This window comes from Oenanthe melanoleuca, chromosome 15, assembly GCF_029582105.1.
Source record: "Oenanthe melanoleuca isolate GR-GAL-2019-014 chromosome 15, OMel1.0, whole genome shotgun sequence".
In the NCBI taxonomy this organism is placed as follows: Eukaryota; Metazoa; Chordata; class Aves; order Passeriformes; family Muscicapidae; genus Oenanthe; species Oenanthe melanoleuca.
In genome coordinates, this window is record NC_079349.1 from 12,323,027 (window position 1) to 12,345,307 (window position 22,281).

The window sequence follows — 22,281 nt, forward strand, 5'->3', positions numbered from 1 at the left end:
CTGGCAAAAAACTCCCCCTACATCTGTTCACCTGTGACAACGTGCCAGAGACCTTCAAGACTTCACGATGGTGGAAGTTAAATCTGAAATCTTGATGGAAATCACAGCTTTCCGATCTCAGTGTGCAGGCAAACTGCCGACCTGTCTTGCACAGATAAGGCAAAGCATTAAAATCAGCTTGCTGGCTGCTGGTTCTGCTGAAAATCCATTTCTCAAGGTTCAAACCAGAGCCATCTAAAGGTACAGGGCAAACAGGCTCCAGATCAGATGTGGGAGAGGAGAATTTCTCCGCTAAAAAAGCTTTGGAAAATGAGCTTTTATTGAAAGGATCATTCCCTGGTGTGATTCATGGCCAGGAGGAAGTTGTTCAGCACTGAATGTATCAGAGAGGATGATCAGGTGTCACAAGCCAAGGCCTGGGACGAGTGCCCTGTTCTGGCAGAGCTGTCCCAGTGCTGGGACAGATACTCAGGGATCACTCCTGACTCCAGTGTATGGGGAGGCTGCTCCTCTCTCGCACAGTGACAAGACACAAAAGCAGCTTTTTCATTTTGGGCTGCACAAGAAACACCAAGAGGAGCACTGAAAGGCTGGAGTGACCCCAGGAATGTGCTGCTGGAGGTCAGTGTGCTTTCCCTGCTGGTCTGTCATGGACACTGCAGTCCAGCATCCTGCTTCCCGAACAGCACCAAGGCTTCCACAGCTTCTGGCTTTGCTCAAACTCCTCCTCAAAGTCCCAAATGACAGCCTGGGGCTGGGTAGAGGATGTGCTTTGCTGTTGTGCAGCCCCAAAGAAATCTGTTCTCCTCCTCACAGCAGTTTCTGGGCCCCATGCCCAAGCCAGGTGAGGCCCCTGTTGCCCCTCTGCTTCTCCAAGGGACATCAAACTGGGTTTAATGCTGCTCAGGCACAGGTCAGAGGGGCCAGGGAACCCTGAAGGACAGCACTCTTAAACATACTTTAAAAACAGAATAAAATGAAAGAGTAAAAAAATGGCTGAGGAAAATGTCAATGTAATCTAAAAAAAAAGAGACCTGCAGTACTAAATTGCAAAGTTGTAGAAATTGGCCATTAAATGTTCAAAGCAGCTGAAATGCAATTACAGTAATAGGCATGAATCAGGATAACCATGGGCTTTGCAATATTTCAATCCAGCTTTACTTTTCCCTTTTTTTCCACTTTATCTTAATGATATATACATTAGCTTACCAAGGACTAATGGAAGTTTCAAACCTTGAAATCACAGAATCACAGAATCATGTCGATTGGAAAAGCCCTCCAAGTCTGTCCAATTACCACCTTGGCAACTACAGCAGCCACATCCTGCACATCCATGCATTTTTTGAACATTTCCAGAGATGAGAACCCCACCATTGCCCTGGTCAGCCTGGTCCAGGACTTTACAACCTTTAATGAAGAAATTTTCTCAATATCCACCCTGATCCTCCCCTGTCCCAGCCTGAGGCCGTTCCCTCTCCTCCTGTCCCTGTCCCTGTTCCCACAGCCCGACCCCCCCGGCTGTCCCCTCCTGGCAGGGAGTTGTGCAGAGCCACAAGGGCCCCTGAGCCTCCTTTTCTCCAGGCTGAGCCCCTTCCCAGCTCCCTCAGCCTCTGCTGGGGCTCCAGCTCTGTTCCCTTCCCTGGACACACTCCAGCCCCTCCATGACAGTGACACCTTTCACAGCACGTCCTTGACAGCCACAGAGCCAAAGGTATCAGTGTGAAATACTGACCTGATGGATCTAACAATAATTTATTAACTATGCTTTCAATTTTCCATCATTCTCCAAATAACCTCCTCTACATTTATTCTTAGTCTAAAGCCTTATTGTAGGATATTTTTATTCTGATCACTAAAGAAAGTCTCAGGTGACCCAAGATGTTTCTTAATTGCCCCCTGCCTGGCATTGCAGAGGTACAGGGACAGGAACATTATTCCCATTGCTCCAGGAGGCTGCAGGTACAGTGTCCACCTGGCCAGGGGAACCAAGAACTGCTCAACTTTGGAGTTTTAATGGTGCAAGTGCCTGTGGGTGGGAATTTCCAGCAGGCACAGCCCTGAGCAGGTTACTAGACTGTGTATACAGGAAAGAATTATCACTGAAGATATTCAGCTAAAATATAATCTTTTAATGGTACTTCAAGCAGCTCCTTCGATCAACAGCTTCTTGCCCTCTCTTTGCCTGCTGTTTCTCTAATTATCCAGCATCAGGAGGAAGGTGATTAAGTGCTTATTAAGGAAAATAGATATGGTTTATTATGAAAAGTGTTTTTTTCAGGCAGCTTTGTTGTAGCAACATGCCACATGACACAGGTTAGAGTTGTGGCAGTTTGTTTTTCCAGAGAAAAGACAGTTTCAGCAGAATATGCTTTCAACCTTTTACTTTTTAGCTCACAAGGCAAACAATGCCATGGGATAATTTGAGTGGGGAGGGATCTTAAAATTCACCCCATTCCCACCCCCTGCCATGGGCAGGGACACCTCCCACCATCCCAGGCTGCTCCAGCCCCAATGTCCAGCCTGGCCTTGGGCACTGCCAGGGATCCAGGGGCAGCCACAGCTGCTCTGGGAATCCTGTGCCAGGGCTCCCCACCCTCCCAGGGAACAATTCCTTCCCAATACCCCACCCAGCCCTGCCCTCTGGCAGTGGGAGCCATTCCCTGTGTCCTGTCCCTCCATCCCTTGTCCCCAGTCCCTCTCCAGCTCTCCTGGAGCCCCTTCAGGCCCTGCCAGGGGCTCTGAGCTCTCCCTGGATCCTTCTCCTCTCCCAGCTGAACACACCCAACTCTTCCAGCCTGGATCCATAGGTTAAAATGATGAGTCTAACATGAAGCCATATTAATCTAATAATAATCTCATACAAATTATTAGTCTATTAAAGAAAATAATATAAGCATCCATAAACCAAGATTTCTGGACATTCTCCCCACTCTGAGCTCCTGGCACATCCTCACTACTGATGGCTTCAGCTTTGACTTCCAGGTGCCATCCTTGCAGAGCCAGGCTCAGCCAGCTGTGCTCCTACCTGGAAACATGGTCCCCAAAACCATTTCCAGAGTTTGTTCAAAAATGTTGTCCCTGTTCCACTGAGTTTGAAGTTTGGAGTTCTCCAAGTCTTCCTATTTGAGTAGTCCTGTGATAATCATCTTGATGGGCAGCCAAGGCAGTGTCCTCGTGCTGCTTCCCTGCAGCAAAGCATCACTAATGGCACATCTTGTTGTAATATGAGGTTATTACAAGAGAAAAAAAAATCCTAAAATGAAGCACTTGCAAAATGTTCTGACCAAAATGATATGTATGTAATAAAAATCTCATTATTTTCAAATTATTCATCTACTTTGCAAGGGAATGAGTCAGAGCATCTGTTTTGGGGCTCCATCAGGATGACTGGCAGTGCCTCTCTCCTGGCACATTTGCATCAAGGGTGGCCCTCAAGCTGTGCTGACCCCAATGTCACCTGCTGCCACTTGGATTGAAAGAACAATGAAATAGCACTTGTTGGATGGGAGCAGGAAGAATGGAAACACCTACACATTGAGAAACACAGTGTAAATACTGTGGTCAGGGTCAGCATTCTTTTCAGGCATTCATCAAAAACCCAGGAGAGTAAAATGAGCAAAACATTTAAATAGGATAAAAGATGAAAACCCAAACAAAATAAGAGAGATGAGGAGAGCAGGTTTTGGGTAAAAAAACTGGCCAAGGGAGCCAGTTTGGAGCCCTGAGAAAGCAAACTGCCCTGTGTTCTGACTGTTCTGACTGAACCAGGACTTGGTGTGCTGGTTTTTTTAAGACATATCTAACCCTGCCATCAGTTTTTCCTCATAACAGAAACAGCCAACGCCACGGTGGCTGCTGGGGCCACAGGAGGGAAGTGTTTGAAAGGGCACAGGGTGGTACCAGGGCCAGGAAAGGACCTGGCACACCTTTGGCTTTGCTGTTTCTCCCTGTTCCAGGTGGGCATGGCTCCTGTGCAGGATGGGCACTGCAGAGGCCTCTGCAAAGGTGATCTGAAGGGACCAAGGTGGGGTGACCCAGGACAGGATGCTCTCACCTCACCACACCATGTGCAGATTCTAACACAGCTAATAACTCAGGTGACAAGTCTTTCCACACCAGGCACCTCTTTTCTTTCCATAAGGAGCCAATTGGTAACTCAGTGGCTGTACCTGAAATGGGAAGAGCAGACTGGAAAGGACTCTTTGGGCTTTTAGGGTCAGCTGTTGGCATCAATGGCATCAGGGGGCAGCAGCTCTGGGAAGGATGACTTGAGCTGTTGGAAGCTCTGGTGTTCTCATGTTTCAGCCCAGACTTCTCATGGCCATCGGATACTTGTTTTCTTGTACAGGAACATCACCCTTGCTCTTAAGGGAGATGTGTTTACTGCTGTGTTTACTCCCTAAGTTTCACAAAGAACAACTGTATCTTTTCTCAGCATTCAGGTTTTCTGGCTAAACAAATAATCTCAAGATCCTTGTACAAGAAAAAAAATCAGGATTAGCCTATAATTACTTTCCAGTCACATTTTAAGTTTGTGTCCCCTGATTAAAAGTGACCAGAGCTGCATGTATAATTCCAGAGAAGGTTGCAGCAGAGGCTTCTATAATGGCATCAGCATTCCCCTTCTCCTGGAAATACCTCCATGGATATGTGCTTTTTGTCAGATCTGCTTCAGATTGGGAGTTTGTTGTCATCTTGAGATCAACAAATACACCCAGATTTTTCCTTTCTTCTGTCATTTCCAACGGATGAGCTCCCAGCTTGCAGCAGAGATTCTTGTTAGCAATTCCCAAGGGCATGACCTTGTACTTTCCACTATTAAATTTCATCCTATTTCCAGTGTGCCAGCACTCCATGTTATCCAGTGCTTCCAGCAATACAGCTATTCCTGCTGCACTCCCAGCTTTGTGCCATCAGCAAATGCCATCAGCTCCCTCCTACCTTTTGTTCCAAGGCCTGTCTGAAAAATATTGTGCAAGAGCAAAAGCACACACAGGCCAGGCTGTGGTCCTGGGATCCAGGGAGGAACATGGGAATCCAGGCACTTTCTGCTCACTCTTCCCATTGTAACCCCACAAATTCCCTTGGTGCATCCAGCTGGTGTATGTTTGAGGAGCCTTCATTACCTTTTCCACTTTGCTATTTTTTTTTTATGGACCTGCTTTCCATTAATTTACAGAATAAGTTAATACATCTATTATATATCCATGCCTAGAAAACAATTAGCAAGGGTATTATCTTAGTTAATCTTAGTTAAATGTAATCAATCTTCATGTATGTGTAAAGGCACATCACATTTTTATTTTACATTTTTAAACTTACTTGTCTGTCCTCAACTTTTTCCTTTTTATTTTATATTTTAAGCTTTTAATGCTCTTGAGGTCACACTAAGAGGTGTCAAAATCGGATTGCTTTACTTTTTCCTGCTTCAAACCAGCCAGTGCTTCAGGAGTTCCTCCATAATTCATTACCACCCTCCACCTCCCAAATTAAAACCCCTGTACTGAATGAGTGAGGATACACTCCAGGTCCTTCAGGACTCTGGGTTTGGGAACACCTTGTTCTCTAAGCTGTGCATCAGGTTCTCACAGGCCTTGCTCTCCCTTTGGGTCCAGTAATTTCCATTTCCATAAAGTAATTCTCATCCTTTGCCCTGATCATCATGGAAAATAGAAGCAAAAGTCATTTAACACAGGGCCATGTATTAAAAAATAGATTGGAACACAAGATACAGAGAGGTTTGGGACACAAGACATGGAATGTCTCCATGCACTGTCTGTGATCAGTTTGGTAAAGATAAAATGTATAAAGATAACAAGCAGCTGGAAGTGCCAGCTTTTCTTGTCACAGGGATGGCACTGCAGGGTTTCCCCCTCTTTAAGGACCAGAAGGAGCACCCAGCAGGTTCTGCTGTACAGGAGCCCCAGGTCTCCAGGATCCAGCTTCCCAAAGTAGGTCACATTTGATCTCCCTCCAGGCACACTGCAAAAGGCAACATTTAACAGGGACTTCTCAAAATTCATATTTTGCTTGCTGATGCTGTCAACACATATCCCTTTCAGCTACAGCTCTACTGGCTCTACATATTTTCATTCCTTTTGGGTATAAACAGGCCAGGAATCCTGTTTTTCCCTTCAGTTACCTGTATTTCTTCCAGAGTTCCTCTGAAAGTACATATTGACATTCAGATCACATTTGCATTCAGATGATGGCTTGTTGTTGGAAAAAATCCCTTCAGAGGGGCTGATTAACTTCCTTTCAAATGTTTGCTGTCCCTGACCAAGGGAGCCAAACCAGAACACAACTCACTGCGTGGCTCATATCTGAGTGTGAAGACACAGGCTTCTGTATTTTGCATTGTTCCCTCTGAACACTTATGCTCCTTGCAGCTTAGACATGACCTAATGACAGACTGAAGTCCATCTGTTACAATGACTAGGCTTGGACTCAGAGGGAGAGTCCTGTGGATAATTTAGGAGTGCATTTTATAGCTACTTGCAAGCATTTCATTTCAGATCAAGGCGAACACGAGGAGCAGGTGGAAATCTCCTGCAAAAGTACAACCTGACCTACATACAGTATTGTAAATTAAAGATATGTATAAAAATAAAACATTAACGATCCATCACAGTTGCAACAAAACCCAGATATAAATCTCACTGCTGGAAAGGAGCTCATTGCACAAGGATTAGCTAGAGCTTCATTTTGGAACCAGCAATGTTCCTGCCATCTCCAACACTGCTGCCACTCTCCAGCTTGCCTGTGTTTTCTGTAGCTTAAAACTCACAGGCCTTTTGCTTTATCACTTGTCTCTCAGTTTCCATGTGTTTTTTGGCAGTCCTGCCTCATGCTGGCTCCCAGCTCCCCATTACCTCATGCTTTAGGAGCCATGGACTTCACGGGGTGGCTTGGACAGCGTGTGGCCTGGTGGCGTGGGGCCACACATGTTCCCACTGCTGAGCTGAATGTCACCAAAGCAAGGCAGGGAACATCAGCCAGGAGAGCTTGTGCACCAGAATGGCTTGTGTAGATCACAGAATATTCTGAGTTCAAAGGGACCCACAAGGATCATCAACTCCAAACCTTAAATGAATGGCCCTTACAGGGATTGAACCCACAGCTTGGGTGTTATCAGCACTGGGCTCTGACCAACCGAGCTAATCTCAGGTCATAGTGCAACAGGGTGTTTCTCCAGGGGTTTTTGGAGGAGGATGGCTGGCAGTGGATGCTGTGAGGAGTGGGAACACACACCTCAGCCCCCCTCAGCACACACTTCCACTGAGTTACCTGACTCACAGATCGGCCACGGTGGCTGCCTCTGCTGAGATCCTGCCTGTTCCACAGCCTCCTTCAGCCACTGCCAGGCTTATGGACCTTACAGTGGGATCATGGGGAAGGGGTGAGGTGGCTTCACAGAACCACGGAATAGCTGGGACTGTGAGGAGCCTCTGCAGCTCACCCAGTCTCTCCCCCCAGAGATAGTTTCCTGGGGCAGGTGACACAGGAACATGCCCAGCATTTGGATTATTCCAGAGTGGGAGTCTCCATGCCCTCCCTGGGCAGCTGGTCCAGTGCTCTGCTCAATGAATAGCTCTTCCTCATGTTGAGGCAGAACTTCTTGTATTTTAGTTTATGGCCATTCTGTCTCTGGGAACCACTGAAAAGAGTCTGGTACTGTCCTCTGACACTCCTTGGAGATACTTGCATGGATTGATGAGATTGAGGAGATCTATGAGTTTTCCCTTCTCCAGACTAGCCAGGCCCGGCTCCTGCTCGGGGAGATGCTCAGTCCCTTACTCATCCCTGCCGGCCCTGCCTTTCACCCTCTGCGGGGCCGAGGGACGGCAGCCGCCTCCTGAGGGCAGGGCGAGCGCCGGGACCGCCACCTTACAGATTAGAAAAAACTTGTCACCGTCCAGGCCGTCAGACCCTGGAAGGGGCTGCCCGGGTGGATGGTGGAGTCCCCCTCCCTCGGGGCGTTCAGCAGGCGTCTGCATCTGTCGCCGGGAGATGTGGTGTGGTGGTTTAAGGGTTACGCTGGCGGTGCGAGGCTGACGGTTGGAAGAAACGATCTTAAACCGGCGGATGATCTTAAACCAGTAGATGATCTTAAACCAGCAGATGAACTTCCAACCGCGAGGACCAGCCGCGGCCCCGTGATTCCCTGATTCTGATCCCACCGTCCCCTCAGCGCCGGCCGGGGGCCGCCCCCCCCCTTCTTCCCCTCCCCTCAGGGGGAGGCGGGAGCGGCGCGCGCCCGGCCCCGCCCCGCGGGGGGAGGAGGGAGGAGGCCGCGCGGCCGCCATGTTGTTGTGTCCGTGAGGCGGCGACGGCGGCCCCGAGCCCGCAGCGACCCCGGCCCCGGCAGGACGCCGCGCCCCGGCACGGGCGGGGGCTCCGCGCCATGCCCTGCCCAGCGGTAAGGACTTGCCGGGGTGTCTCTTGTCGCGCTGGCGGGGAGGGCCGGCCCGCCGCGCCGGGGCCTGGCGGAGCGCGGCCGCGCTGTCACTGAGGGCCGCACACGCCCCCTCGGCTGCGGTGAGGGGCGGCGGCGGGGCCGGCACGGCGCCCTCGGCCCCGCTGCGCTCCGCTCGGCGCGGCCGGCAGCGGGAGGAGAAGGCGGCCCGGCTGCGCGGCCGCGGTGCGGCGGCCTCTCGTCCCCGGGCGGGCGGCGATGCCGGGCGGCCCCGGGCCGGGCCCTGCACTGAGAGTTCGGGTGGGCTCCCCGGGGCAGGGGGGCTCCTGCTGCCCGTGGCCTGTGCGCCTCTCCCGGCGCTGCCGCCCCCCTGGCCGGCCCCGAGCCCGGTCGGGGATCGTCCCGTGGCGCTGGCAGCCGCCGGCCCCTGCTCGGCCGCTCCGGCCGCTCGGGCTGTGGTGTCAGCACAGTTCAGCTGCCCTTGCGCGTGCGGTGCGTGCGGCCGAAATTCCCGTTTTTATAAGCAGGACTTGTTAAGGCTTTTTATTTATATGGTTTGGAGGCTTTAATTGAGCCCCTTCCCCGTGTTCCTTTTAACAGTCCCGTTCTTTCGCTGGGATATGAGCAGATGTTGCCCTTCCCTGGTAAGTACTTTGCCCCCCAACATGGAGTTGAAGTTTGTGCATTGAAGTCGTTCCTGCTCTTGCTCTTTTAGAGATCACCAGATGAGACCTGGTGTTTCTTCACAAGTTTATACAGGAAACTGATTTCTTTCCTTTCTGTGCACACTTCCCTTACTGTGGGAAGGTTGGGTGTGAGCTTGTAACTCTTGCAGACTTCAGGTCTTACAGGCACTTTTCTGTGTGCTTCACGTGTTTGTTTTCTTGAGTGAGGTAGCCATGTGCAATAAGGCTTTCTTTTAGAAGAAAAGAACTTGGCTAGTGAATCATGTCAGGTAGTGCTGAGTGGAAGTGCAGCTTGGCTTTATGGTGAATATAAAGGCATATTTATATTATTTATATTATGAAGCTGAGTCTACTGGGAAGGGGTGGCAGTGTGACGGAAGGAGCTGTGACAGGTTTGTTGTAGTACCTGTCATGCTTTAAGCTTCAGATAAGGAACTGAGATGCCTTTTGTCTGCTACTAAAGCATGTGGTATCTGGAAATGAACTTTTTTGGTGGAGATGAAGGAGGTTTTATGAAGGAGTACTTGTAAACTGGAGGGGAGGAGGCTGACATCTGATACCTGCTTTGCTTCAGCTGTTACTGATTACAGTGGGTTTGGGAGATAGAAGTGGTGCTTTCTTTCCTAGCACAGGAAATGCTAGGCTGTAAGGGTTGAAACTTTGTGCAGGTAAGTGGAGGTGGGGCATGAGATTCTAAAATGCTTCAGTGACAAGTGGTTCTGTGCCTGCTTTGAACCTTGGGGAGGGGCAAAGGTGCATCAGCAGTGATTTTTTTTTTTCTGGGTATTTGCACTGAAAGGTGCTCTTGTCCCATTTCAGGTTATAGGAATGATAAATTGAGAGCCGAGCTGAGTTCTCCCATTGGCAGTGCTGTAGGTGCCTGTCTGGGATACTGTTAATATCCCTTGCATGAACTGTCTACACTAGCAAGTATTAAAATATCAATGCTAACCTGCTCAAGGAACAAGCCATGCAACCCACAAATGATGCCACAAAAGTGGAATAGGTCAGCTTGATAAGCTCTCGTTTTATTTTATTTATTTATTTTCCATAAAAACGGCCATCTACAGCTGGAGGAGACAGAAATGGAGCCTGCCTAGGCTTCTGAAATAGAGGATACAATAATTTATCTCAGATCTCATTCCACCTACGTGCAAGCCAGGATGATGGAGAGAAGTATGTTGTCAGCTTGCAGGAGTAGGAGGAACGTGGCTGTGCAGTGCTTTGCTGGCATGTAACCTGGAAAAAAGGAGTAACTTAAGGAGAAGGGGATCTTTGGGCTGCTGGAGTAACGGGCAGAGCCTGACAAGTCTGATGGGAAGAGGAATTGTCTCTGTGGAGGAACTGGGTTGGCATCCAGCATGGAGTTTGAGATCTTTTCACCTGCACAGCTCAAAGGGCTGGGAAGGCTGTTCCTGCTCTGGTGGCTTCCTACTGGGAATTGTAACTGGATACAACAGGATAGGACTCTTCCAGTTGGTATCAGTGGTGTCTTCAGAGCACCTGACTCCAAAGAGCCAATTTAGTGCTTATCAAATCCTGTGAACCAGAATGAAACATCCAGACGCTTAAACATGCTTGTGTTTCATAGTAGCTTTCACTGGCTGAATCAAAGTAATGGCATGTTTCTCTCAGAACAACCTGTTAGATACTGAATTGTCCCAGAAATAATGTGCAACTGTTCTGCTTTTGTCTCCAGCCTGTGTAGTTGGTGGTGTGAAGATCTGTCCTGAGATCCCATGTGGGTTTTAAACTGAGAAATGAGCATCACGTCTTGTAACTTCAGCCCTCTTCTAGATATTGGTGCCATAACTTTCCCAGTTTAGGAAAACTTTAGGGATATGCTTAGAACTCAGTTTGTGCTGCAATTCTTGTGAATAACTGGATTGTTAAAAGGCAAGTATTTCTTCGTGAAGCTTCAAAATTTCAGGGTGACTGAGTGGTTTGCATGAAAGACCTCAAAGTGAAGTCAGTGGCAATTTAGGAATTTGAAATCCTGACATTTTACTGGGACTGTTTACTGTGCCCAGCAAAGAGCTGGAGCCCTCAGCTGCTTTCCAGCTTTTACCTTGACCGTGGTAGCCCCAAACGGTGCAGGATTGCTTTGTGCATTGACTTGGAAATGTGTCAGCTGCTTGTGGGATGGGCAGAGGTCACAAACCACAGCCTCCTTTGCTGTCAACTGGCCTTATTTGGAGGGCAGCTTTAGCAAAACAGCCCAAACTTTGTCCTTTTGCTTTGAGCAGTTGAGAAGGGCTGACAGAATGGACCTGATACCCCAGAAATCTAAGGGTAAATTGGAGCATGAGTAGCCCTGGCCTGTTCTTCCCCTCACCTGCTTAATAGTTTCTGTTAGTGGTGTCAAGGAGGTGACCCCCAGCTGGCTGTAGGTTTTCCAGGGGTAATGTGTCATCCCTTAAGGAAGGCCTCAAGTCCATCCCTGCTGCTCAGAGCTACAGGGAGGTACCAGATTCTAGTAGAAGGGAAGAAAAGCAGCATGATCTTGTTGCAAGCAGGGCTCTCTCTGACGTTCAGTCTGTTATGAGGTGTCAGGTTGTGCTGCTCTGAGCCACAGGTGCTCTGCTCTCCTTCAGGAAGTACCAATGTGCACCTGGAAATGAAGCCTGGGCCTGCAGAGCCATGCAAAGTGAGCTAGGGAGGGCAAACAGGAGGTTTTCTGGGATTTTGATTGAAATGGGAAAGCTGTTTCTGGAGTTATGGGTGTCCAGCAGGAAGCACTGTTTGTGAAGGCTTCACTTAATACACAGTTGCTGATTCCTGGCTTTGGTTTGTCTTCTGAAACTCCTCAGATTTGGAATCTTCATGTCTGAAGTCTGAAGAGCAGCAGTTGTTTCCACTGGTGAGTGTGGCTGCAGGTAAAGCTGGTAACTGGATGTTGTGCTCTGTAGGGCTTCCTGGGGGCAGCTGGAAACTTCAGAGGGGCTGTTCTTCCTCATGGCTATTAATGCTGAAAATAGTTGCAACAAGGTAACAAGATCCATCTGGAAGTTTTTTTGGAATTTGTGTGTGTATATGCATGAGTGAGAAAGCTAATAACATTGTAATAGCTATCGTGGTGGTGGTGGAGGAACTCTTCCAGGCCATGATAAGAAGGGGGAGGAAAACCCAGGCTCTGCAAAAGACTTCCTAAATACGATGTTCTTGGCCTTCTTGGAGGAGCTGGATTTCAGAAGACTTGAAGCTGGATGTTCCTTGTTCAGTGATATTGTAACTAGACTTATCCAAGCTGCTGTATTGAATTATTGCCATTCCTGAAAAATGAATACCTTGAGCAAGACTCCAGTGGAAGTTGATTTTGGAGTAATAAATCCATTATTTTTCATCCTGAGTAGGAATGCAATGAAGAGCTGTAAAGCAGCATTGGTGAGCTGGCTTGGGGGCAGGCAGTTGTACATAACCACTCATGCCAGTAATGAAATGTGTCCTCAGTCACACAAGCAGATAGATCCTAAGTAGTATTAACCCCCTAAAGAGAAATTGAACCAAAGTACTGAATTGTAAATACTTCAAAATGCAGCTTTGCAGTTGGGTGTTAGTTGGAGGAGGGCAGAACATCAAAGAGACTGAGGCTTGGAGGAGCCCTGGGAGGTGACAAGCAAAGCAAGTTGTCCTTTGCCTTGCTCAGCACATCTCACTGTTTTTTGCAGTGTTCATTGTGATGGACTGACACATCCCCATGGAAATGAGGCTGGGGTTGCTGTAGGGAGCTTCATCTGAGGTGCTGATGGAGCTGATGCTGTCCCTGACTTGTGTGGCATTGGTTGTTCACCAAATGATTCTGCAGCGTGATGGGGGTCAGCTCCAGAGCTGATTCTGGATCCGGTGAAGCATTAGGACTAGAGCTGGATGAGCTTAGCTTGGACAATTATCCTGTCACCTGTGGAATTAGCTTGAAGCTGGAATGAAGTCAGAAAGTTGGTGTTAGTCCCTGGCTACTTGGGAGGAGCTGGGCTTTCCAAAGGACAGCCAGAACAGACCACCCCCTGACTGGGGTGTGTTCTTCAGGGGAAGAGCCATAACAGGGAATGTTCAAATGTTTGGGCTTCTGGGACTGGGCAGCAGGAAAGGCTGCCATGGGGCTCAGAGCTTCCAGAACGTGGCCTAGAAGGCAGTGAACATCCACGTGGGAAAGACTTGTGTTCTATTCCTTTGAAATTTAACTGTCTTCTTCCATCCTGTGCATGTGATGATTTCAAGCTGTGTGGTTTGTGCTCCCCTCTATTCAATTTTATTCCAGAAACTCCTGCGTCATCTGCAGAGTGACCTGTCTTGGGTTAATTTCAGAACTGAAGTTGTTCTTTACTGGGCTGATCTCTAGCAGATATACCAGATTGAACCTCTGAGGTTCTGCTTGGTTTAGGCCTTACTGGGATAAGAATTGGAAAAGACTTTTTCCACTGTAATCTCTGCTTCCTACTTTTCAAGAGAACATCATTGTCCGAGTAACTTTGCTTCCTGAATGTGTTTCTCCCTTGCTGTGAGCACACCAGGCCCATGGCTAAGCCTTTGCTTTCTACCAAAGGCTCTTGTACTCTATTTTAAGAAAAAAACCAGTGAAAATGGTATAAATCTTTCTTTAACTGAGATTTCTGAAAAGAAAGTAGCATGAAATAAATCTCTAGGGTGCCTGTCTGTATGATGAAGTCTTTTGTATATACAAGTCTAATAGTCTCTAAGTATTTTGGATTGTTCTGGTACTCTGAGGTTTAGTTTCTGGAACATGTAATCAGTATGGAGGGAATAATACACTTCAGGTTGAATTTGTGGAGGAAGGCTGCTGTATTGCCATAATTAAGTCTTTGTAGTTTTTCTTTCGAATACCAGAGATTTGTGCACTGGTACGGACATTATTTATAGAAACACTGGTAGAACAGTTTTGTGTTGCCCTTTTGTGGGCCTCATTTGCTTCTCCAAGTTTGGGACTGCAAACTAGGGCTGTAATCAAAGCATTAATTCTGTGGTGTTACCTGAAAGGACAGAGAAATAAAAATAGTTTCTTTTTCCTTGTACCTTTAAAGGAGGGTTTTGACTTCTCTATCAATCAGGAAAGGGCAGACTCCTGACAAAATGAGACTTGTTTTCTCCAATGCTGCTTTTTCTGCTTGTGGAAGTGCCTGGGGGAAGCTGCTGCCAGGCACCTGAGGGAGGAGAGGACAGAAATCCTGTCTGTGTAGGTTGACATGGAGCCTGTGAAGACAAGATGCACTTGGTTGGCTTCCTGAGTGCCCTTGGAGAAAAGAGCAAAGGCAGGACTCGCTGCAGGGCATCTCCCCAGCTCACCCTGAGAGCAGCCTTTCATGTAGGGCTCATGTGCATCATGAGACTCCCAGGCCCTGGGAGTCTGACTCCTCAGTTTCCTCTGAGGTTTGACTGTTCTGGGCAAGTAGGATTCTTATTTTTTGGGGATTCTGTACAGCTGGTGGCAGGATTCCAGAAAACAGATGGACCATCAGATCTTCCCTTGAGTATCTTCCCTGTCAGGTAGAGTTTAGCACTGTCTAGGTTTAGGGTAGACTACCAGAATACTGATTTTGGTTTTTCAGTTGTTAGGAGTAGTAGTTGAAAGTATTGAAGAGTTGGGTGAAACTGAAGCGTGGATTAAAGGAACTGTAACAAAAAGACTGAAGACAGAGAGATCAAGAACAATTTATTTGAACTGTACTGGTGGAACTATGGCTGTGGAATCTTAATACCTTCCACATCCTACACAAGATTCTACCTGAGTAAAGTAACTTGAGATACTTCTGAAGTGAGGCATCGGTTTTGTACAGGAGATGTCAGAAGGATCCAGTCTAGCAGCTGATCTGCCATTAAGCTCTGTCCTGTCACTCTTATGATATCACTGTGGCCATTCAAAATGAGTTTAAATCCAAAGATGCTCATGGAAGTGGCTGCCATTAGGTGTGGAATTGGTGGAAAGTTCCCTTGGTATTACTAGGATTGGAATTGGTGGAAAGCATTTCCCTGGAATATCCTATCCAGGAGTTAGGAGGGCCCCAGCAGCCTGACTGTCCCTGTTCTCCTTGGACAGGGAGGAATCCAGTGGCTCTGGCTGTCTGATCTCATCTCTTGGAGCTGTAATTGACCTAAATGTGTACCTGGGAAAGCTTTGCTGGTTCCATTGCTATCTGCAAGGGTGTAATTGCTATCATGGAAGCTTAAAGCAGAGACATGAGCTGCTGGGAAGCTGTGCTGCCTGCTGCAGCCGTGTAGGGCTGGAGACCTTTGCTTGGACCTTTCCAGACCTAGTGCTGGATGTGCTCCAGCTGGAATTTGTCCTCAGTTTTACTTGCATCCAGCCTTTGGTGTCTTCTCCAACTAAAATTAGTGCTGTCAAAGCTAACTTCTGCTGTTCTGTGGATCTCTAAGTTCAGGTTTTTCGAATACCTGACAATGCACAGATGAGTCAAAATTAGAAGCAGTGAGAAGAAAACTCACCTGCCATAGCACAGAGCGGCTTGGCTTGAAATTTTAATGTGAGGACATTCTTCTGAACTCTCTGCAGCCAGGTTGCTGTGGTCTGACCAGAGTAGAAACACCTTTCTTTTAAGTGTTTTGACCTGATAGCTTTGATTTTTTTTTTTTTAAATTGTTGTATTTGAATTTTCTTTATTTCCTTTTTATTCGCCTCTGAGAACAAATACTTAGTGTAGTGCAGGCATGGTTGAACTTTTGATCCAAAAAACCTGACCAAAATGTCTAAGCAGATTGCATTTCTAAATTGTTTTGATTATTTTCCTTTAATAAATGGAAGCTTGAAAGCAAGTGAAGTGTACTTAATGTAAACTTGCAAATTTTCTGCCATTGCCTGCAGAACTTTTCTTTCCATCTAAACACTGTGCATAGTCTTTTAAGAGTGGATAAGCTTTTTATCAAATTAATGACTAATCCTTATCAAACAAGTGTTCATCTTTACAATTAGAGAACAGGAATGCTTAATTGTGTGCTGATTGGTGAACATACTAGTCATGAGTACATTTGAGAATTCAGATTCTTAATTTTCTCTCACTGCTGGTAGCAGGAATTTGCTGTGAACAGGGCATTATATTCTGGTTGGATACCCATTATAATTAAATTATCATCTTTGTCTATGTTCAGTGAACCTTTCTTTGAGTAACTTCCAAAAGAATGCACCTTTTTGCACTTTGGGAAAATCTGAAGTCTCTGAGGAAAAAGGAGGAAGATGAAACAAGGTAAATATTTTGAGGTCTGCTCAGCTTTCCATGTAGGTTTGGCTGGTGGATTATGGTCAAGGCACAGTTGTGTTCTAATGCAGAATACAATAGCTTGCTTGTTTTCTTTTACTTTGGGCTGGAATCTCTTAATCCCTTCAGACTCAAGCATGAGAATCACATGATTTGGAGGTGTTTGGTTAGTGTACTTGACTGCTGCAGAGCATCCCTGGACGTAACAGATGAGTAAATTGGGGCTGCACAGAGAAGCCACATGGAAATTTTCAGTTTTGGAGATCCATGGCCAAGTGTTTAGTTTTGTGCTGGGTTGTGTTCTGGCAAAGCCATCTGGTCAGTTAGACTTGTCAGTAGGGAAGGATCAGATACCTGCTGTAAAATTCCAAATTCATTGTAAAAAGGATTCCAACTTCAGGGTACTGACACTGTACCTGTGTGTTCAAATCATTACTAGGGGATTTGGAAAACTGCTGGTACAGCTAATTGTAGGTCCTTCTTTTAGAGTCTGTGACCACATGGGACATCAGTGGATATAGAGCTGTAAAAGTAACGCACATAAACCCTTTTTAAAGTAAACAAATAATAAATATTCATTAACAGTGAGTTTCAAAAAGCAGTAGCTCCCTATATAGCTGTCTAATGGTACCAATGTGCCTGGTCACTGTCATGTTGCTTTTCCCCACTTCAGTTCTTCAGGCTTTAGAAGCTGGAAGCAAAATGCATTGCACTTGTCAAACTGGAATTTTGGCTTTTAAATGGCAGGCTGAATGCTGACACTTGATGAGGGTGACTGCTAAACACTGACCTGGGGAGAGGACTGGGCAAGGGGTTTTCTAAAATAGAATAGGATTCCCTAAAGTGCTGAAATAGAGGAATGAACTGAGGGAGGCAGAAAGGCTCCAGTGAGTTAGAAAATGTTGGGCTTGACTCTTGGTGCTGCTTTTGCAGAATTTGATTTGTTAAGCACAAGATCAGGGCAGCAGCTTCAGTCAGTCCCTGGTTCTACCTGCAGCTGGGGGTGGCTGCTTCCCAAGGTGTTCACTCGCATCTGGAGAATTGCAGAGGTAATTGGGCCACTGGAATCATGGTGCCTCTATACTTAGCTCATTACTCCAGGCAAATTATCCTTTCCTTCTCCAGTGTTGACTGGCAGGCTGGAGAGCTGTCTAGCTTTCCATTGCTGGGGCATTCCAGCTCCTCTGCAGTGTTTTCATTGCACAGGAGCTTCTTCCTGTGAACTCTTGAAGGGCTGGTGATAACTGAGCAGCACAAAGGTCTAAGGGTGGGAGTTCTAGAGTAATTCACTGAGACAGCAGTGCCAAACCTGCTGTTGTAATCAGCCTGGAGTAGGAGGCAATCTGGAGACCTGCTGGGTGCTCTGCTCACCTGTGCAGGGTAGTTGGATTCATCACTGCTGATGCCTGAGCTGGGTGGGTCTGGTGGAGGAGTCAGCCTGGGCAGTTGTGGACAAAGGGTTTTGCTTTTGACAATGTAAGACTGGCATAGCAAAGACAATAAGAGCTATTTCTTGCTTTCTTTGTGAAGCCTGGTTTTTTACTAAGCTGTTTGTGTAGGTCCCAGTTGTGCTCACACCCAGAGAGCAGCCCCATTAACACTAATGGTGCTGTTGCATCATGCCCCAGCCCGCAGTGGTCCCATTCAGCACTCAGGTATGAAGACTTTTCCTCTTGCATAAGGCACCTTGATTTGCTCAGGTCAGGGAGGAAGCACTTGGCAGCTCCCTAAAGAGTAAGTTACAAGCTGCTGTACCCTGTAGCTTATTTTTCTAAACATTAGTATTTCAGGTTATTGTCCAGCTTTCTAAACTGTGTGAGTGCCTGAGGCTGGACCACTACTCATAGAGGCAGGGATTGCCTGAGCAGCTCTAGCTGGATGCAGATCCTTTCCTGCTTCTAGCATGCTTCTCTCTCTGCTTTGAATGCCAAATTATTTGGTATTCAAAGCAGAGACCTAGAAGAGCTAAGCTTCATGTATTTGAACATATTTCAAGATCCCCAGGACTGAAATACGGTTTAATCTACTTTGTCTCCTTTCAGTTTTGAAGTATTTCTAACTACTGTTAGGGGTTTTTTTTCTGGTTCTTCCAGCAAAATTCAGCTTTTAGTCTCATCATCAACCTTTACTGCCATGCAGTAATCCCAGCAGACCAAGTTGTAGTTGTTAAGAAATGCTTTTTCTGTAAATATGCTGTGAGTCTAGTAATGTGTGTTGAGATAAAGTGACTTCACAAAGGCAAGGATGGTCAATTAAAGCATGCCTTGGCCTAAGAAATTGGTCTGAAGTGACTTGGAAAATGAAAAGGACAAGAAAGGACTGGAGGTTTTTGTGCAAGAAGTGAGCAGGTGGGCTAGGGAGTATCTAGTTTAATTTGCAGCTTAAGGAAAGGCCTAATGCCAAAACACCCTCAAAACCTAATTTATATGCTTCAGTTCCACAATTTTTATGCTGCCTCTTGCCAAGACAATGAAGGAATTCCTAGTCTGAATTTCCAGGCTGAGTTTGGAAGGTGACAGCCACTTCTGCAGATGCAGTGAACACTCCAGTCTCTTCAGGTAGGCCAGTGACTCCTGATGGTTTCATTGCAGATACATTTCATTTTCAGGAGGCTGGAGATGTGGCTGTGGAGCACATTTGTGGTGCCCTTGCATGTGTACCCAGCTGGGGTTTTGCTGGCTGTGAAAGGTCAACTTTTAAGCTTCCATGGATTGATTAACAGTAAACTTAAACTGATGTTGCAGCACCTGTTTTCTAGAGCTTCCAACTTCCTGTTTGACTCTGGAAAACTTAGGAGGAAGAACTTAGATCCCTGTCTAGGGTTGCTGTTTTTAAGATCTGCTTAGCTATTTGTAAATAATTAAAATGTGGAAGGTGAAGGAAAACCCTGGGGTCAGATCAGAGAGAGCTTGTGCAGCTGTGTGAAGATAATTTTGGTAGGACAATCCATCATGCCTGCAAAAGAAAACACAACCAGCACATTGAGTGAATAGCTATTAGTCAGGTTGTGCCATTGTATTCTCCCCTGGGTCACCCTTTGGTGAGTGCTGTTGAAAGACTTGACTTAGCTGAGTTTGTACATGTTGAAACAAATTTGCTGGCTTGAAACTTGTCTGAAGAACCTGCTGCTTGTTAGGTGACACCTAAAAATCACGACTTGGTAACTTTGATTATTTTTTTAAATAACATTTTAACCAGATCTCAGAGGTTAAACAACAAACTGAGAGTTTCTTGCATATAAGAATGTGAAAGAGAAAGTGTGAACCTTCCTGTGGAGCTGGGACTCCATAGATCATGCTGGGTGAGTGACAGCTCAGCCTCTATATGGAATTCAGAGCATCTTTGCCATGTTATAAAAAGCTTGTTGCCTGGTGCTGATCTGTTCCTCCAACACTGAGCTTTTTGTAACCTTTAAACTCCAAGTGTAGGGTAAGAATTTATCCTGTTAAAACCTGCATTTGTTTGAAGAGTTAACTCCTGCTTGTTCACCTCTGCCCTACATCTCTAGATCTCAGTTATTTAAATACCAAGGTGTGTGTCACTCAAAACCTACCTACCTACCCAGTGAGTTCTTCCTTAGCAGAAAAGTAAATGTAACCTGGAGTGAGCAAGCAGCTGAGCCTGTCTTGCTGCACCTTTCTCATTCTTCAGTTTTGCTTATGGAACTGCTAAATCAGGATTTAGGAGTTGGTCTGCTGGTGAGTTTTTGTGAAATCCTGGAAATCCCTTGAAATATTTGAGATGTGTCTATCACTTACCTTAAAGTGATATATTTTACATTGTGTCTGATTTTGCAGGTGGAGGAATGGGGAGAAGTCCCTAAGTTTTTGGGGAGGAATGGAGAAAAGTCCCTACTAATGTCTCATCTACACAAAATAGGCTGGGTGAATGCTCTGCCATATGCTGGGTATATGGAATATCTTAAAAATGAAGTAGGTTGGATGGAAGGGTCTGAACATTTCAACTCTGAAGTAAGGAATTAGTCTTCTAGTTTGTCTGGTTAGGTGTGTCCTGCTTTGAAGCCTCAGTGAATTTCCAAGAGAAGTAGCAGGTTTGTTTGGTGTTACACAGTAGGCTTGAATTATATCCATTTTTAGTACTTTGAGATAACTTGGTGCAAACCTTTCACAGAACTGGTGCTCTGACTGGAGGGGAGTTAAGTTCATCACAATTCCAGTTTTGTTCTTTCTCTTCCTTGCAGTGCTTTAACTCCTTGTCACAAGTGACAGTGACAGTGCTCCTTGCAGACCCATTTGAGGTGGAAATGTGCAGCTCCACCCGTGCTGTGTCAGCCCATTGCCTGTTCAGAGTTTAACACAAAGTCTTAGTGCTGTGCTCAGCGTGGCTACACTGATACTGTGAAGGGGATTTTAACCCTTCTAGAGGAGCTTGCTGCAAGTGAAGCATTTAACAAGTGTTTTTGCAGGGCTTTGCTGTGGTGCCTGTGCTGATGGTGCAGCCTGCACTGGGCACAGAGCTGTGCCCTGGAGAGGAGCAGGGTAACAGGGCTGCTCCATGCAGCCTGTGACTCTGGGGGCTTGGGCTCACCTTCTGGCATAGAAAGGCCTCAATACTGAAAGGATATCCACTACTGATGATTTCAAATTATCCTTCAAAAATGCAGCTCCTGAAACTGTTTTGTGTTGGAGGTTTGCTTCAGATGTACTTGAGATTTATGTAGGAAGTGGTAGCAGATGCATTTCTTTTCCTCAGGGCTTTTATTTATTTTATTAACTGAAGCAGTTGAATTTCTGGGTTTTGTTTAGTATTTGTGATAAGATTTGATATGTTGCTTGCTAAACGTTCATGTGTTTTGCACAGATAAAATGTGCTTAGTCCTTCTGGGTTCTGGAGTAGTGGGCTGTTGGATTTGTGGATGTTAAGATGCTTATGTGTTTAATTCAGCGGCGAGAGCAAATGCACTGAAACTTCATCCTGGAGAGTTACTTAGTAACGCTGTTTGTCCTTGAGCTGCAAAAAATAATGCTGAGGAAATGAGCAAGGTTAAATTGAAATTGTACTAAACAAAACGTATTTGTTTCAGAATCTCTTCTAGAGATAATAAAGCCTTCAGTGGTTACTGTGCTCAAGCACAGACTTCTCTTTACCTATAGAATCAGGACTTGCCGTTCTTATCTCTCTGAGTTACGTCTGATCTTGGCTGGAAGCAGAGTGATTCCTCTGAGCTTCCCATCGAGCTCCAAGGTGTGATTCCCTGCCCGGCTCTCCCAGGGAGGGCAGAGCATGGCTGGGTGTGCTGGGTGTGAGTTTCTGCAGAGCTCTGGCTGCCCTCTGCCACGGGATCACGTATCGGCTGGGAGGTGAGGCCGCTCTGCCAGCACACTTAATCTAGTTCTGATTTGTCGGGATCTCAAAGACAGAAACAAAAAGCACTTTGTCTCGGCCGGGCCGGAAGGCTGACACTTGAATGGCTCTTTGCATTGTCTATTCAGTGGTGTTGGAGCACTGCTCTGCAGAGAGCACATTGTTGTGTGGCACTCACTCCTCTGGGCAGCTCACAGCTTTCCTGAGCATCTCAGAGCAGCAGCTTCACACGAGCCGCTTGTTTGAGCAGCTCCAAGGTCAGCGGAACTCGGGGAGACTTCCATGGCAACTGGTGGCTCTTCAGCACCATCAGTGTGTGCCAGGGCTGCCTCTGCTGCCTTCATCACCCCCTGGCTGCTGCAGCTCCTGCCCCTCAGTGCAGGGAGAGCACAGTACCACTGCAGGGACTTCTTCATAGTGCTGGAGAAGCTCCATAGGATCTCTGGAGGTGTGGTGGTCTCTCCAGAGAATCATTTATGTTTATTTATGCTTTACTGCTGGCATAATCTGACAGAATATTCTGGAAATATTGCAGTCTTTGGTGTAGTTCTTTTGAAAAATATATTATAATAAATCTTTCTTCTGGGCTTATTCCAAGTGTCAAGATACAGGAAAAAAGCCTGAGTCT

General features: G+C 46.5%; 1 protein-coding gene across 7 annotated transcripts in view; it reads left to right on the plus strand.

Annotated features, from left to right (window-relative positions):
- Positions 1-8,285: 8,285 nt before the first annotated feature.
- MTMR3 (myotubularin related protein 3) overlaps positions 8,286-22,281 on the plus strand; it is a 72,250-nt gene continuing 58,254 nt past the window's right edge. For 4 of the 7 annotated variants that reach the window (XM_056504742.1, XM_056504744.1, XM_056504745.1 and 1 more), the window contains exon 1: positions 8,286-8,419. The gene's annotated coding sequence lies outside the window, so the exon portion shown is untranslated. Of the gene's footprint in view, positions 8,420-9,016; positions 9,061-22,281 lie in introns of all 7 variants that reach the window. The other 3 variants (XM_056504743.1, XM_056504746.1, XM_056504747.1) reach the window with 1 other exon arrangement.